Raw genomic sequence first — 17,534 nt, forward strand, 5'->3', positions numbered from 1 at the left:
TTTCCCCACAAAGCATGCCCAGAGAGTCCTGTCTCCCTTCTGTCAGCCTTAAGATGTTCCAGAGAATCTGTTTGAGCATTTAAAGACTCAGGAGGGTGGCTTGTTTTGTTTTGAAACTGTCCTTGTTATCTCATGTTTATCCAGTTGCTTTCAATGTTAAGTTCTAAATCTCTTTTTGTTAAAAATAAACGGCTGAGATGTTGTGGCCCTCCCCCCCCGCCATGGGGTCCTGGGAGAGGGGCCCTGAGGGCACAGACACGGGGTTTCCCTGCCCCTGCTCAGCCTCGTTCCCCATGGGTTGTTTTGTGTTCCCCTGCGCGGGCAGAAGGACCCTCGGGTCCCGTGATTGCCTCAGTTCCTCGGCAGAGCCCCGGCCATGCGGCTGAAGAAATAAACATCTCTGAAACATCTATCAAGAATCGGTCCATATCTATTTCTTTTCCACGGGCCTCATTGATTGATATACGTATTGCATTATCCCCACTGTAACAGAGAAGGCTCTGATGAGACCTTACAGCACCTTCCAGTACCTAAAGGGGGCTGCTAGAGGGCTGGAGAGACACTTTTTACAAGGGCATGTAGTGAAAATAGGACAAGGGGGAATGGCCTTAATGTAAAGGAGGGTAGGTTTAGATTCAATATTAAGATGAAATTCTTTACTTTGAGGGTGGCGAGGCAGTTGGAACAGGTTGCCCATAGAGGTTGTGAACATCTCATCCCTGGAAGTGTTCAAGGCCAGGGATGGGGCTCTGAGTAACCTGGTCCAGTGGAAGGTTCCCTGGCCACAGCAGTGGGATTGGAACTAGATGATCTTTCAGATCCCTTCCAAACCATTCTATGATTCTACTCTGTAAATTTATCTGTTAACGGAGGATCATAATCCTGTGACAATATTTTAATACACTGAAATCGTCTATTCTAAAAATTCCAGTAAAATGCTGATAGGAAGTTTGTAACTATGACAGAAATAATTAGGGGAATGTTACGATTTAACAGCTGAGAATAAAAACAAAACCACCCTAGAAACCCAGCTGAAAAAATACAACAAACATTATTCAGCCTTGTTAAACAACCTTAAATCTGCTCCTTGCATATAGACATGACAATACTTGTGGTCAGTTCTAAATAACCTTCCATATCCTATGCGGTCTTTTGCATTAAAGCAAACAAAGATTCAGATTCTAATTTGCATTTAAGTTGTATAATAGATATTAAGCCTTTGGTTCACATTGCCACATGTAATTATTTTGGTCAAGAAACCATTATGGTGCAAAATACTAAATGGAAACGAATGTTAATAATAATTTCACATATTTTTTTCTTTTCTGAAGCAGAGAACTTCTTTCTCTCTCACTAAAAAGCCTTTTGACTTTTCATAAATATGATTTTGACTCAGGAAGAATATTTCTAAAAATAATAGAAAGGGTGCAATGGGTTGTACTCAAGCCATCATGCTGTATAGTCTAATCTGACACCACAGTGACCAATTTGTAGTGACAATCCTTCACAAGAAGGCCTAATTCATAATTAATGCAAATTCTTAGCAGGTTTTTTGTTCTTTCTTTAAAAGCACAGGACACTGATTATTTTAAATCTGTTTGGACTGTTCCCTTATTGCAAACTATATTTTCCCTAAAATAAAAGTGTTAACAAAGTTATCTCCCGAAGTTTTTGGTGAATAAAACCCTGAAGCACTTCTGCTTTGTACATCATCAGGGCCTGGTTAGTTTGAAAGAGAACCTGCAGTGAAGTTCATTTGCAGATAACAGTTTTTCCCAGTCTGGGCCCACCTTGATCCCCTCTTCTATGTAACTTTCAGTTTATTGTAGAGACTATCTGTGAGAAATCACTAAGCTCGGGCCCTCATTCCTGCCTTCACCAAAGGAAAGGTGCGATTGAATCTTGGATTTTGGCTGGGGCTGACAGTTTAACTCATCAGTTGGTCCCTATTTTCTAAGGGCAGACAAGACACTGTATTTCTGGGAAATGGGCTGCATGTTCTGTCAGGCAAAACACAGTATTTCAACAGCACAACTTTAGAAGTTCATACAAGTATTATCTAAGTTTCCAACACAAGAAAATGAGACTGAACAAAGCATATTAGTCTAAAAGAACTTCTTCTTCTCTCCAGTGTTTAGGCCTTAAACCAGAGAATCACCCTTTCTGGAAGTGGACACTGTAAAGTGAAGTTATGCTTCAGAATGCCTTTCGGATCCTGCCGTTTCGGATATGTTGCTGTTGCTTCAGGGCAGTCATGGACAAAGGTATCCCACTTGTTCCCAAAACTGCAGACACAGAATGAGTAGCCACAATTATTTGCTGGCTGAAATCACTAGCATGAAGATGGAAAGCAGGTTGAGAGTCTGTTCTAAATTCACAAATGATGTCTCTTAAACAGGTCTCCATAAAAAATATAAAATTTCATGATAGCACAAAGAAGTAAAATGGATATAAACTCCAAGCAAGAATTTTTGTTTTATTCTATGTTTCAAACATTTGTTTGAGGTTTGAATGTGAATATTTTCAGATCACCAGTATTTCAACTGGCATCAAGCTTTTTCTGCTGAGCTATAAGGTCAAAGCTCTGCTTTTGGGTTATCTGCAGAGGGGATCTTGACTGCATATTGTGCCCTTGATCCCTGCATAAACCAGCTGTTGATGTCAGTCTGAGTTTCATGTGCAGATTAGAGCTGCGTAAGCTCTTCACAACAAAATCTGAAGTTATGCAAAAGCCTCTAGTAGTTTGCAGTTTGAATGTGGAAATAAGTCCAGAAGAGGTTTATGTAGAATTTGACTCACTAGCAAACTTTTGAGTGAAAATTCAAAACTTTTTCTCTAGACTAAAAGGATTATTATTATTTTTTAATGCTTAATGCCATGGTTTTGTCCCCTGGTTTTATATGCTTTCATGGAAGGCACATGGATTAAACAAAACAAGCAGTGAGAAGCAATGCCTATACTTTTGAACATCACCAACAAATCTACAAGTTCTTAATGCAAAGTTTGAACCCCAAAAACTGGAAGATTACAAGATGGAGGAATGACATAAACCAAATGATCAATTTGAGTTCTGGATTGCAAACATTCTCCACTCATATTACAACTGACTGGAGTCAGATTTTTTTTTCTGTCCTGGTCAGGCACTATTCAGAGCAGAACTTGAGGAGTATAAAGTGTATATATTATAAGTTGACAGCTGATCTAAGAACTGAAACCAGTAGGAGTTGCAGTGCTGAATGAAAGTCATAAACCTGAAGGCATAGATCTTTTGTGGCAGATGAGAAAAGGAGATTCTCTCCTAAATATTTGTGAAGTAGGGATGCCTTTTGTAAAACATTTTTTGTGACTCTTGAGCAGTGTAAATTTTACCTAAAGGGACGAATTCCCAGTGTCTCTGGGTGAGTTCTTTGAGCAGGGAAATCAGAACTACACACTGGGGGCTTCTGTCAGAAGAGTTGCTCTTTCTCAAATAATGTCACTTAATTAAAAACTTTAAAGATATATTTACCTTCTGAGTATTTTGGACCAAACCACTACACCTTCTCAGACAGAAATGGATGCCTTTAGAACAGTTCTAGTCTATTAGTAAATAATGTACATATGAAAAGATTTGTAAGTACATATTTAACCAAAGCAGTCATTCTGGTCTCTTAGATAATTAATATGCATTGGAGAACTTGCCATTAAAGACTTCTTCCTCTCTTCTTTTTACTTTAAAAAGTGAGGAAGTTAAATGCAAAAAATATAATATTAAAGAAAAAAAAAATCAACCCACTGAATAATGATAGGCTTGGGACATAAGCCATAAAAAACAGGACACCAAAACTTCATTAAAACTTAAGGCTCGAGAACCTGTTCTGTGAAGCTGATTTTCTTTTTTCTTCTTCTTCTCTTTAGCAGCTAGAATTAAAGGACAAAGTGTCAGCTTAATTTTAAATTTCCTGGCTTTGGTCCATTTGTGTTACAGCCTTAATCAGGAAGAAATAGTTCTGCTAAGGGTCATATTATTTTTGGCCCATGGAGGAATGTTCAAGGTGGACTAAAGGGCAAAGCTTTAGGTAGGATGTTACCAGAAATGAGATAGGGACCACATCTGTCCCCTCAGAAACATTATTGGCATAGGGGTGCTGCCACTGCATGGAGCCAGGACTCTTCTAGGAGCCAGGGCTGTTCTATGAGCTGCTTGGACTCCTCTGGAGCAACTTGTCTTTCTGTTTGCCGCTATCCAACTCCTCTCATTTTAGCCCAAAACCTCTGCCTTGCTTTAATTATTTGTGAGTCACCATTTTCTGAGGCTGTGAGCATCTGAAGGTAAGACTTTTTGCTCTTAGAGACCCAAAGGAGCTCTGATCCTAAATGGCACTTTCCAGTTACTGCACAAATGCACGTTTAGTGACCATGCTTTGTGATGGACGTGGGGTTTGGAAGCTTGGCATGTTATTTGGAAGAGGTGTTTCTCAAATGTTTCACCTGAAACAGAAATATTTTTGTTATATTAAAGAAGTGGCAAAACAGATAATAGAGTAAAAGGATATTTGGTTTGAGTTATAAATATGAGCATACATACTTTTCTGACTTGGATCACATCTATCCAGTTTATTGAGTAAATTGTGGAGAGATTTACAACAACGTAAATTCCTTGAAACCAAGTAGAGGTTTATAAAATCTGTAAGATTCTTAAGTGATTTAATGTTTGATAAAAAAGAGCAAACAATTCACAAATGTCTTCCCACCACAGTGCAGGTTTGAAAACCCTTTGAAATCAATGCACAGGATCCAATTGATTTCATCAGATTTTGCATCATGCTCTAACTAAATCATAAGATGCAATCAGAATTTACTCTATATCCTAAAAAAGAGATGCCTTTTTTATTTCCCTGGGCACAGAACAATAATATAATTTTACTCTGTTATGCTACTGAGAGAGTGATACACATGTTGAAAGATGAATTCTGATCTCTTAAAGTAGCATTAAGCCAGGGTATCTTTCACATTTTCATACTGATATGTGAGGAAGCACTTTTTGCTTCATGTGAAATGTTAGCATAATGGCACTGAAATTTAGAATTAATATAATATATCTTGTGAGGCTGTCCTAGCAAACCAAGGCTTAAAAATGAGAAATAAATGCTCTTCAGTTTTACAAGAGTGTTGTGCCTCTGAGCTTTGCATTTTTTCTAAACCTCAGGATAGTGTAAGAAGAACCAGTAACAGGGAGGCAAGCTTCCATAGCTTTCATATCAGAGAGGAAATGACCACAGCTCTGTAATAAAGGGCAAGGACATTCATTTGACTTGTTGGTTTACTTTATTATAGGGATGTCATTCATGTTTCTATAATTAAACTTGTTTCAGCGCCTCCATTATAAACTCTTTTTTTTTTCCCTTGCTGAAGCAAATGCTGGCACGCTCCATCTGTTTCAGTGTCCTGGAGTGCCTTGTTTTTATGTTGTTTCTTGTTTTTTTTTCTTGGGGGGTGGTTGATTGTTGGTTTTTTTCCCCTCCATTTTGGAAAGGTTTAGTCTTCATTCTAAGAATGAAACTTGTATAAATTTCATGCCTCTCTCATATCTGTGTCTCTGGAGGTATCATCATACATCATTCTCATTCTTGTAACAGAAAATGTGCATTTTAAATGGGTCCTGGACTTAGAATTAGAAAACTAATCTTATATTTTTAGTTCTGCAAGATATTGTCTTGCTGTACTTCTGCACTGATGAGCTCAGCAGGTGATTCTTCAGCAAATTCTTTCTGTGTCTTGATACTATGACTCATGAGCTCTGGTGGTACTTGTTGGGGGGACTGAAGTCACCAATGTCATAGAGAAGAAAGCTGAAGGGTTATTGCGCCTATTTTGCAAATACCATAGTTCCCAGTCTGTGTGTGTCCTTAAAACAGAGGCAATAGCTAAAGAACAGATATTTTCCATGGTAAGGATGGTAGGCAGGTGGGAAAAATAACCTCTTTGATACTTGCCATAAATCACCAGAGCTTATCAGGCTCATCAGTGCCCTCAGTATCCCTGCTGTAAATTACAGTTTTGTATGTCTCTTTTTGTCTGTTTTCCCTGCCTAGGTATCTTTTCAGTTTAAGGTAGGAACTGCAAGTATGTGCACATGTGTGTGAATGAGTAGAGAGGGGTTATCTTTAGCTTCCTTGTATTTCTTACCAAGGTAAAACACAACTGTCAAGCTTGGAGAGACTCACCCGTCCCATGAGTAGTTTACCTGATCCACAAATGTTTAGTTTGGAAGTCTGGCCCTAAAGCCTTTCAGGTATGTAAATCCAATTCTTAACTGCATAAGCACTTTTGAGGTACTTGCTCCATGCTTGAAAATTAGTCTTTAGACCACACCAATATATTTTCTTGGTGTCAGTCCCGTTTTCAGGGTTGATTCCCTCATGTACAGGTGCAGACAGGCACTACATGTGCATTGGGAAGGATTGATACACCAATGGTGAGAATTCAGGTGTGTGCACCCACTTGAGGGCCACATCCAGGAATCACTTTGTGATGTTACACTACTGTGTTCAGTATTTGCATTTAACACTTTTAAAATGAGAGAAGAATAAGGGATGAGAAATGCAGAGGCTAATGTTTCAGTTGTGTGGTCCCCACAATTTTACCTATTCAAACATCTTTAAAAAAAGAAGTTTCCTACTCAGACTCATCCTAATGTGCCATTTCATTATAAAACCAGAATCCTTTTGAGATTTTTTTTCTTGCATTCAATGGTTTGGAACACTGACAATATAAAGAGTTCCTGTTTAGATAATACTTTGTGGCAAACTAGAATAGATATTTCAGCCAGAAAAGTGATTGCAACTTCTGCTGCATTAAAAAAAAAAACCAAACAAAAAAGAAAATGAACCTTTCATATACCAGTTGTCATGTTTCAAAGATTTTTTGTGTTACTGTGTTTAGATGCAATTAAGACTCCAGATTATTTTACTTGTACTGAGTAAACACAGTTCCACTGCCAGTCTAGGTTAGTTTTCTCTCTAGCTTGTTTTTCACTATTTCATTGGATGATTTTTTTTATAGATTTCTCTCTTCAATAAAAGTCCTTGCTTTCACTAATATAACATTAATTTGTGATTGATCTGTTCTGAGGTGGAGAAATAAGGTCAAAACATATATTGGCATCCTGATGGCTTGAGTTGGTCACTGCCAGCTCCTGATCAGCAGCCAACTTTTCAATTAAGAGGTGAGAGTGATCTGTGCTGGTTTTGCTATTTATCTCATCTCTGAGGAGCGACACATTTTGCTTTTCTGAAAACAGCTCTGAAGACTCTGCAGTTCAAGTTAATTTTGATCAGTGGCTGATCTCCACCTCATATCTGAAAAGTTCACTGGGGTTCTCAGCACCATCCAAATGCTTGGAGGTAAGAGTATGAAACACAGAAAATTATCAGAGGAGTAATGATGATAATATCAGAAGAAGATAGACTTGTGAGGCAGCTAAGATATTATAATCCAAAAAATTGTTATGGGTAATTTTCTTCTCATAACCTGAGGACACAAACTTTATTACTCTTTAAAGTCCAATATTGCACCAATTAAATTCCAGCTTAAGAACTAAGGTTTCCAGTCCACTTTTCATTTCAAAATGTGTCTCCTATTTTTGTTCTCAGAAGTCCCATAAGAACAACTTTTTATTCTTTCTTTTTTTGTCTTCATATTTTCTATAATTAAAAAGCATGAAGGAATATTATGTTACAGAAATTTTGCCAATGTGCTTTTGGTTTTGCAAAAGCACATACTTAAAATCATGCTATTTTCTCACACAAGAAGTAATATATTTTGAAAAAGAAAGGAAACAAACTTCAAGCCATTTTCTTTTTCTCTTGCTGCATTTAACTTTTCTACCTCACAGCTCAGATTGCTTTTTTTAATCAAAGCAGTAATGGAAGAACAGTCCTTACACTCAAATGCAATCACATTTAATCATATTTAATATCCTTATTTCTCAGGTGATCAGACTTTAAAAATTTGATTGCTTTAGTTTGATTTAAAACTTAAGGTAGGTCAAACCCAATAAAAAAGGTGTATTTTTGTTAGTGTGTTCCAGTTGTGCGGTTTCTTAACATGCTTGAGCTTTTGGCTGTTGTATTTCTGGAAAAAAGAATTCTGAGCACCCTCTCAGTGGAAATGGGCAGAGAATAAAATGATACAATTTTAACCAAATATGATACATTTTTTGGTAAGAAAAAATAAATTTATTTGATGATACACTGATCTTTGTCCTATAAAAGAAAGACTTCAATTCAGTCTGAATATATTTAGTTATCCTCTTCTGTTGTCCGCAAACTTGTTTCACAAATAGGTTCAGTGGAATGGGTTTCTGAGTTGTTTTACTCCATAATAAATCCAAAACAACTCCAGATGACATTGAAATCTCTCATCTCTGTCTGCAGTCTTCATTTTCAGTCTGTAAACAAAGGACTGTAGCTGAGGTCGTGACTCCTATCAGCTTTTTTTGTCTACAATAAGCCATTGCCTTTGTTGCAATTGCCCTGTAAGTTCCAGACCATAACCTAACACACAAACTGCTTGCTTCCTACTTGTATTAATGTGAAGGTAAACTGTGTGCTGAGCATGTCAGACTTTCTTTTCATGAACTGTACCTGGTTTCCTTTAATCTCAAACTGGATTCTGCACTTCATATGGGAGCACACTAGCTGAACGTTCCTGTTATGAGCACCAATCATGATGCTGAAACATGCCCAAAGGCTATATGCTTTAAGAGCAAAACTTTAGGGACCCATTTGTCCTGTAAACAAACACTCCCTTGAAATCTTCTGAGTGCTTATGGTACGTCAGTCTTACTTCCATGAGAATGAATAGAACAATTATGCTTTCATATAGACTGAGACTGCAGAATATGGTAAAACTTGATCCTCCCAGTCCAGCAGCATACATAAAATTTGCTAAGCCACAGAAGTGAACGAAACTAATGAAATGTTCCATTCCTTGTTAATTTGATGCATGTGTTCTGGGTGGGTGAGAAGGAACAGAGCAGGAAAGGGCAGGCTTGTGCCAAAGTTCAGGGTCAAGTCACTATAGAGTTTTAGCACAATCTTGGAGATTGATCTTAGGATTCCTGGAGCTGTTAGACTATGATGATTTGACAGGCATATGTAAACTATAGGAAAGTTCCTTCTGAGATATATTGTTACAGCAATGAGAGGTAATCAGAAAGTATGCATGTTGTCTGTGTTGATGTAGTGGATCAGTCTTATATGGAAAGACTATGATTTCATTAACTTATCATCAAGCTGAATTTATAAAAGGATGGACACTGCTTGAGAGTCTGGTATGCCTCAGACTAAAGCTTTGTAGCTTCAAGGTCACATTAACATAGTTTTATTGTTACTTTTTTCAGTGCAGACCTGTTATCTGAAGAGCAGATATTACCTTCTGTGAAATTCATTATATGTGCTAAATTAAAAAAAAAAAAAAACCTAAAAAGAGAGACTGCAGCTCCCACTTGGCAAGGAATACCATCCATATAACCTATTCCTGGTTGCTGCTGGTGCATCTGTACCTAGCTTTGCCACAGGACCTGTGAGATAAATTTGAAATTGTAAAGTGCCCGGCAGGGGAGTGCGTTTGTGAGCTTGCAGTGTGGCTTTTCTGTACTGACTTTCGTTATGTCCCCTCTGTTCACAGCTTGTCCATTTGTGGGGCATTAAGAACAATGTAATTTTTTAAAAAAAATACATGTACACAATGTTCCAGCTGGCTAGCAGTACTCTGCCTTACATTGTTCAGTCTGATGTTTCACTCTGTGTTCGAGCTCATTTTAATAGCCAAAAATATTGTGTGAGACTGCTGCATAGATACAAGATACTTCTCAAGAGGTAGGTGAGTTTTGAAGGTAGTGTGAAATGATTCTATCATAGCTTGCAATGTACTCTGGGAGGGGAGGCATTGCATTGATATAAGATGATGATTTAAGTTTTGGCAGACACTGAATAACAGTTACCATGCATTTTGCCTCCAAATTCTCCTAATTCAACTTAATAGGCAAATCATGTTTTCTCTCTGCTTTCCTGATCATCCTCCATTAACCTGCAGTCTTTGATAAATATGCATTGCCTCATAATGTTGCATAAACATTTTTTAGAAGGCAAATAGAGAGTAAACAAAACCCAAGGTAAAATGATATTAAAGACCTTGATGGCTTATTAATCATTTATACAAAACTTATTAATCAAATGGATACTTTAAAACAAAATGCTTTCTTCCAGAATCAGAGAATAGAGGCAATGCTGGACTTTTCTCTGTTATGAGGTGAAGGCTGGCAGGAGGCAGTTCTTCATCATCTGTAACTCAGTTTTGAAAGTTCAGGCTCCAGGAACATCTCCATGCTAATTCACTGTCCCTGTCTGCAATCTGATCAAGGGCTTTGTGTGCTCCTGGTGAAAAAGCCACCATATACAAAAACCTGGCCATCTCCTCCATCAAAGTTTTCTTCCTATTTCCTTGGTCCTTCATTTACTGCTAAATTTTTCTATGTCTCTGTCAAATCTCTGGTGAATAAACTAAGTGGTACTTCTGCTTTGTGTGCCCAAGAACTAATTGATTTGAAAAACACAAAGAACCTTCCCTCCCCAAATCAGCTTTCTTCTGCTGGAGGTTTCAGCATCCTGAGTGAGAGCACAGCATTACAAATCACTGTTTCACTACTCATGACAGTTGAATGCTGGGTTAGAACATGGACATGGAACATGGAGGCTGTGGAGAAACCTCTGACAGCAGGACTACTTATGATGGAGAGGAAGACTTCTATCCCAGCTGAATGGAATTCTTTGGAGAAAGCAGGAAACTGGCAGCCAGAAATGTAAGGACAATAAAACTGGTAGACCTCCTGAAAAGGTAAATTGACTGCTATTTATAAAATTATGCTTGATGGGCTGGTTAAATTGAACTTCCACGGAGAGAAGCTGTGGTTCAGTATCACTGTGCAGCTGGGCCACAACGGCAGAGGAGTTGGGTCCCTAAAGACACGGAATCACAGTGTAACTCTCAGCTCCTATATCACAGCTGTAGTAAGTAGTTGCTCTTACTCAAGTAATTATACATTAATTTATACACTAATTAATACCTTCTGATTTTTAAAATAAATTCTTTACACAATACTTCTTAAAGAAGTATGCTTAAATTTATGTGGGAAATTCTGGGTAATTTGAAATCAATAGTAAACTTACGCTGACTTTGTAAGGGCCAAGATTTTACCTGTAATTTAAACAAGGGAGATCATATTTTGGCATGTGTTAAACTTGTCATGTTGAAGCATAATGTCTTCCTAAGTGTTTAACTTGCCTGGCTGAACATGAGTTAAAGGATACAGAGCCTGGTCCACATTTAAACGTGTTAGCTGGACCATGCTAAAATTCACTCTTTAATTCCTAGTCTAGACAAAATCATACTCTACAGGAGAAGGAAGAAACTGTCTACAATCTGGGTGATTAATGGGCTGAAAGCAGATGTGATATATAAAAGAGTTTGTAAGCCTCCTTTACTACCTGGAGGTAAAGTTTGGCTGTCACAGGCAAGAGAAAAGGGATAAATTTCAAAGAAGGCTGAAACTGCAGCCAAAATGCATTAAGTGATTACACGGCCAGGACTTACTTTGATCACACCTCAAAAGTAAAACAAACACAAGCATGAAGAAGAAAGGTTCTTTTCCCCCAAAATAGCTCAAAAGGATGAATTCATTAAAGAAAAACAAGTACTCTAGGGCAACAGTACCAAACATGACGTGGTGTTTTAAATCCCTCAGCCCCACAGTAAGGGTGAATGTGGCTCCACTCAAGGCACTGGCCTAACCCTGCAGTTTCCCTGGATCGCCAGGGAGAGATGGGGGTGGCTGTGAGCCTTTGCATATCTGTGAGCTCCTGGGAAGGGAGCACTGTCTCGCTAGTGCACTCTGTGTAGGTTGGCATTCATGTAACCTGATACAGAAGTCATCAAACAGTTGGAAATCAGTGCCAATGGAAAAAAAAACCAAACAAGGTACCAAGAAAGAAAATTAAATAATACCAACTCACATGGACAAACATCTGTGAGTCACAGAGTTGCAGAATCCGGTGTCATCATTTCTATTTGTAAGACAGAAAATTAGAGAAGGGAGATGTGAAATAGTTTATTCAGGTCATCCAGAGAGTGAAAGGTAAAAATCTCTGTTTCAATCTGTTGCTGTCTTATAAACATCTGCTAGAGAAGAAAGAGGGAAAGTATATTTGTATATATTCTGGTTTGGAATATTCTGCTCTCAAAGGAGCAGGCAGTGTAATGAACAAAGTATATTCTCTCCTTGTGGTTGGAGTTTAGTCAAGATAATTTTGAAATTTAGGGAGGAAAAGTAGCTTGTCTGCTTGTTTAAGTAGTTTAATACCTTAGACTGAATAATGACCTGTCTGAAAAAAAAATCAGATTTTAACATCTCTTCAGTTTTACAGTCTTGCTCTGTATGTTTTGTTATGGGAAGCAGTCAGGCTCCGTGGGTATATATAGTTTATAGCAGATATTTCTGTTCAAGACCACATCTGATAGTATTTGGCACTTTACACTTTCCAACCTTTGCTGATTTTAAGTAATTATAACTGTGTGACATGCAAAAGACTAAAATCCCATTTCCTTGCCCTATTTTTCCTGAGTATGTAAGAAAAATTCCATGTAAAAGAAAAAAAGAAAGACAGCATCACTGTGTTGTCTGATAGCTTGCATTCATGAGACTGAGCAGATGAATTTGCAGAGTCCTGTGTCTTATGTAGTTTTACCCATCTGTAGACTGAAGAAAATTCTACCAAGAGACAAAGTGGATCTCCAGATTTTCTCTTTCTTTTCTGTGGAGTCTCTATATTATTTTATACACCACATACAGTCTCAGACCCTCAATTTGCCCATGTTCAGAAGTTGGGTGAGATATTGGCTCTTTCTAAAAATATTTGAGAGTTAAGGCTGCAAAGTTTGTTTTAAAACGCCCAGTATTACTTAGGGCTGATTTGTAATTTATAGTAGATATCCTCATGTGTTTTGGGGTGGGGTGGGTGTCAGAAATCCTCTAAAATCTTAGAGAGAAAACATATAAACAAGTTCAGCTTATGCAAATGATTTCTTGTAAAGTTAGGCTGGCTAAGATTGTTGTTTATTTTTAATCTTGCTAGCAAAAGCTCTCACAAAATAAAAATATACAAGCAACAAATAATTTCCATCTGGATATTGAACTGTCCACACACTAGCAGCTTTTTTTCTGGCATATTAGGACCGGGAAAACTTCTCTGGTACAGGCTAGGTCGAAAAACACACTTTAAATAATTCCAGCAGCTGTAAGTATATCTAATTTGAAAAGTATTGTTCTGATAATATGTCAATAAATAAACTTAAATCAAACTGAACCTGGAAAAAACCCAAACACTTTCTTTTTTTTTTTTTTACTTAAAAGAAAAATTCTGACATCAGAAGTAACAATAAAGAATGGTTTCAATAAGAAACACAAGCATTACTTTTTAAAAAAAATTATTTTTATGTTTCAAATTTAATTTTACACATTTTGTTTTTTCAAAAGGAAAAACACCATATAATTACTGTCACACTTTTTCTAGCACCTCCTTCAACTTTTATGGTAATAAGTAATGACAGCCTCAGCTCCTCTCTCAAGGGGAAGAGTGAAGTCTTCATTTACTTCTAGTGCAATAGATTAAACTGTAGAATCCATTTTAGTCAGGGAAGAGTGGATGTTGGTGAAGTTATGAGCTTACTGCACCTACTTTCTTTTTTTTTTTTTTACTTAAAAGAAAAATTCTGACATCAGAAGTAACAATAAAGAATGGTTTCAATAAGAAACACAAGCATTACTTTTTAAAAAAATTTATTTTTATGTTTCAAATTTAATTTTACACATTTTGTTTTTTCAAAAGGAAAAACACCATATAATTACTGTCACACTTTTTCTAGCACCTCCTTCAACTTTTATGGTAATAAGTAATGACAGCCTCAGCTCCTCTCTCAAGGGGAAGAGTGAAGTCTTCATTTACTTCTAGTGCAATAGATTAAACTGTAGAATCCATTTTAGTCAGGGAAGAGTGGATGTTGGTGAAGTTATGAGCTTACTGCACCTTTTAAAATGAAATATTTAAACAAGTGGAACCTTACGTGGTTGATGCATTAAACTGACATAGGATGTAAATCAAACAACACCTAAATGTCCTTTAACAAAGTCAATTATATTATATAAGCGTAGCAGAGATGGAACTCCTTTATCCTGTGCATCTGTCAGTTTCTCCTCCTAAGATAAAAATGTTTCCACAGATGCAGAATATAATTTATAACCTCTCAGTATTGTGCCATAAACTTAAATGAAATTAAACAAAAATGTATTCTTTATTAATGTTATTGAAAAATGGTGTTCCCTAATCAAAACATCTACTGGAAACATCTACTCAGTTCCTGAAATCATCTCTATTAGATTATGTAGATACCATCTAAGAAAATACTTCTAAACTTGATCTGTCAAGACTTCAAAGAGTCTATAAGCAAATACTTAGATTTGCATTAGATTTTTGACTTTGAAATCCATTATTGTAAGTTCCTTGCTGACTTTGATGTGCTGCCTTTACACCTCCTCTCTGAGAAAGGAAGTGTAAAGGCAGCACATTAGTTTATAGATGTTCACAGACTGTTTTTCGGATAAGGCCATTTAAATCTCTTTTGAAGGTCAATCCCAGCTCTTATCATTCAAGAAGTAATAATAACAGAGAGAGTCTGCCTAGACTAAGGACTGCTTTAAAACACAAAATAGCAGGGGTGGAATGAACTTACTTAACTCTTGACCTAGCACAATATCAGCATTCTAGTGTTTTGCTGTGACAATGCCCTGCTAAGGCATAGTGTGAAATTTCAATATAGGTGTATGGAATTAAATGATTAAGGAGAACAAGAGGTTGCAGGTGTTTACAGCTGGCTTATTTTTTACTTTCATTTATTTTATTTCTTTGTGGTTGTTTGTTGCAATTAATAATGTATTGAGAAACCCTTAAAAATACTGTTTGAAACACACAGTGAGACACCCCATGTTCAAACACAGGACAAGAGTTTTCATTATGCACATGCCAATGCTTTCAAACCTGGCTGGCTAAATTTAGGCTCTGAAAACAATCTGGAAGTAACTTCCTTGCCTTTCCTGGGCCTGATTTTTCTCTTCACTAGACCACTCTACTTACCATGGAACTAGGTCTGTTTTGGATCTTTTGTGCCCTACTCGTATGGATGTCACTTTTCTGTAAGTCATGAGACAAATTTTGAACCATTTTGGAATATTATTGTTTTGCTTCTTTTCATTGTTTTCCTTGATCAGTAAAAATGAGAAAGATTTCTTTTTCCTCTTTTAAGAAACATTCTGCATGCAAAGCCTCTTTCTAGTCACTTTGGTCTAGCTCCATTTTGATTTCAGTGATGATTTCTCACTACGTACCGGTCTTATAAGGACAAAAGATTTTGGAAGCTGTTGCCTCCAAACAAGGGACCTCATTGTCAGAGGATGGAGCCTTACTTTTGAATGCAAAGTTTGGCAAAGAAAGCATTAAAAAACACAGACAAGCCTAAAATTATTAAACACAGTATTGAAAAATATTTAGCAGCTTTTTTTCCTTCTTTTGTAGGTTTTCGGTGAAGTGTGGTAGCAATCATGGTGTTAGATGTTCTGCTAGTTGAGTGCTGACAACACTAACTTTGCAATAACTAGATTATTTTGTTGTGATTTATGAGTAGAATGAGTTAGTTTTGAAACTGATCTTGTCCAGATGCAGTTTTGTGTGATTTCAACAGCATTTTCTGTACTGCTAATGAACTAGTAGAGGTGCTTCAAAATGTCAATGCAGTGCAGTCATTTTGAAGCAGCTTTGTCTCTGCTATTCTAATGAGACAGAAGAGTTGTGCTCTGAACAAAACAGTGCTGCCATAATACCATCCAATAGGTTACAGAAGTGACCAATACTGAAGAAATCTGAAGGAGAATGTGCAAATCTGCAGGGGTTCAAATCACCCCTGTAAAATCGATTCCAGAAATTTTGTGCTGTCATGTTTGCAGTTGTATTTTTATATGCCATGACCTCTTCTGTATTAGCTTTCCTGTGATCAGGAAAATACAGCAGCTCTAGGTTTTTTGAGAAAGTAACTTTAGAATGAGCTGTTTTACTTGCAAAGGGATTTTCTTACCCAAATTATTTGTAAAATATACAAAGGTCTATAATAAGACTAGTCATTTTAAAGCTTATATTTAAATGATGGATAACAGTGAGAAAAGTCAGATATGTCGTTCCTCAACCCACTTAAATGCAAACAGTACCTAAAATGCTGTTTCAGCATATTATGTCTGTGCTACAATCCCTTATGTGTTTTCTGACTTAAGCAGTTTCAGACCCCAGCTTTGCTTCTGTTGATTTTAGGTGCTTATCAAGTCCACATTTAGAATGATTCTTGTACTTCTCCCCAGGTCAGCAGAGGCATGGAAGATTTGTTACCCACTTTTGTTTAGATGAGAAATAATGCATAGAGATGAAAGGAGTGAGTGTTTCACAGACGCTGTGTCAGAGCAAGAGCTTGGGATCACCATTCCAAAGGTCTAGGTGAGTTTGAACAATTGCAGTAGCCTTTCTTTCTGGATCTAGAGCTTACTTCATGGCTATTGCAGCAGGAGAAGGGAAATTCACATTTGAGCCACTCTTCAGCATGTAGTTGTAAGGACTGTTGGACAACTTAGCACCAGTTACGGATTGCGTTGAAAGAGGTAATGCTCTGGTGATTTTTTTGTCAGTACAATAAGTGTATGGCTCTGACTGCTGTAACTTCACAGGCAGGTTGGAGCATTTGTGCCACAATCTGTACTGTGGAAGGCTGGAGGAAAGCAACAGCTTGTGGGTAGAAAGGCTACTAAGCCCTCTGCACACCAGGAAACAGTTTTTTTCAGCTGAACTTTTCATTCTGGCCTAGAAATAAAAGCAATCCTAATGTAGGTCATGAGGAAAAGAAGTAGTTTAGGCCTCTTACCCTAAGCTTGCATGCTGTAGTAGGGATCATTTGCGTCACTGATGTCAAACACTAGATTTAGATAGTTAAAACTTTAACTCCTGTAGCAGTGATGAGGAATATCCAGGATCTACTTAGATAAATGTAAGCTTATATTCCTTAAATGCAAATAAAAAGCAGTATGCCTCCCTCAAATTCTTAAGACACTGGCTGAATCTGACTCAGGAACTTTAGTGTACATATATAGAGGATCAAAATAAAACTTCTTTTACAAATAATTTTCTAAAGATTCATAATTTTAAGACTCCAGCGTTACTTCTTTAAAACCTTATCACGTATCATATTCTTTCTCTTCTTAGTTAAAAAACCCCAAAAACCAAACCTTATCCTTCCCCCAGTAAACCCCAAAACTTCCCAGCAGGATCATTGCATAGGATCTCAAATTCCACTTGTCTGTGATGTAGTTCTGCTTGAGGTCCAGTTTTTCTCTTTTCCTGCTG

General features: G+C 37.2%; 1 long non-coding RNA gene across 1 annotated transcript in view; it reads left to right on the plus strand.

Moving 5' to 3' along the window:
• Positions 1-17,534, plus strand: part of LOC108445401 — a 163,860-nt gene that overhangs the window by 110,651 nt on the left and 35,675 nt on the right. The window contains exons 4-8 of the long non-coding RNA XR_001860243.1: positions 2,132-2,264; positions 6,173-6,274; positions 7,283-7,385; positions 10,702-10,881; positions 16,502-16,634. This is a non-coding gene — a long non-coding RNA (uncharacterized LOC108445401). The remainder of the gene's footprint in view (positions 1-2,131; positions 2,265-6,172; positions 6,275-7,282; positions 7,386-10,701; positions 10,882-16,501; positions 16,635-17,534) is intronic.

The sequence above is a fragment of the Corvus brachyrhynchos genome, unplaced genomic scaffold (assembly GCF_000691975.1).
Source record: "Corvus brachyrhynchos isolate BGI_N302 unplaced genomic scaffold, ASM69197v1 scaffold1, whole genome shotgun sequence".
NCBI lineage: Eukaryota > Metazoa > Chordata > Aves > Passeriformes > Corvidae > Corvus > Corvus brachyrhynchos.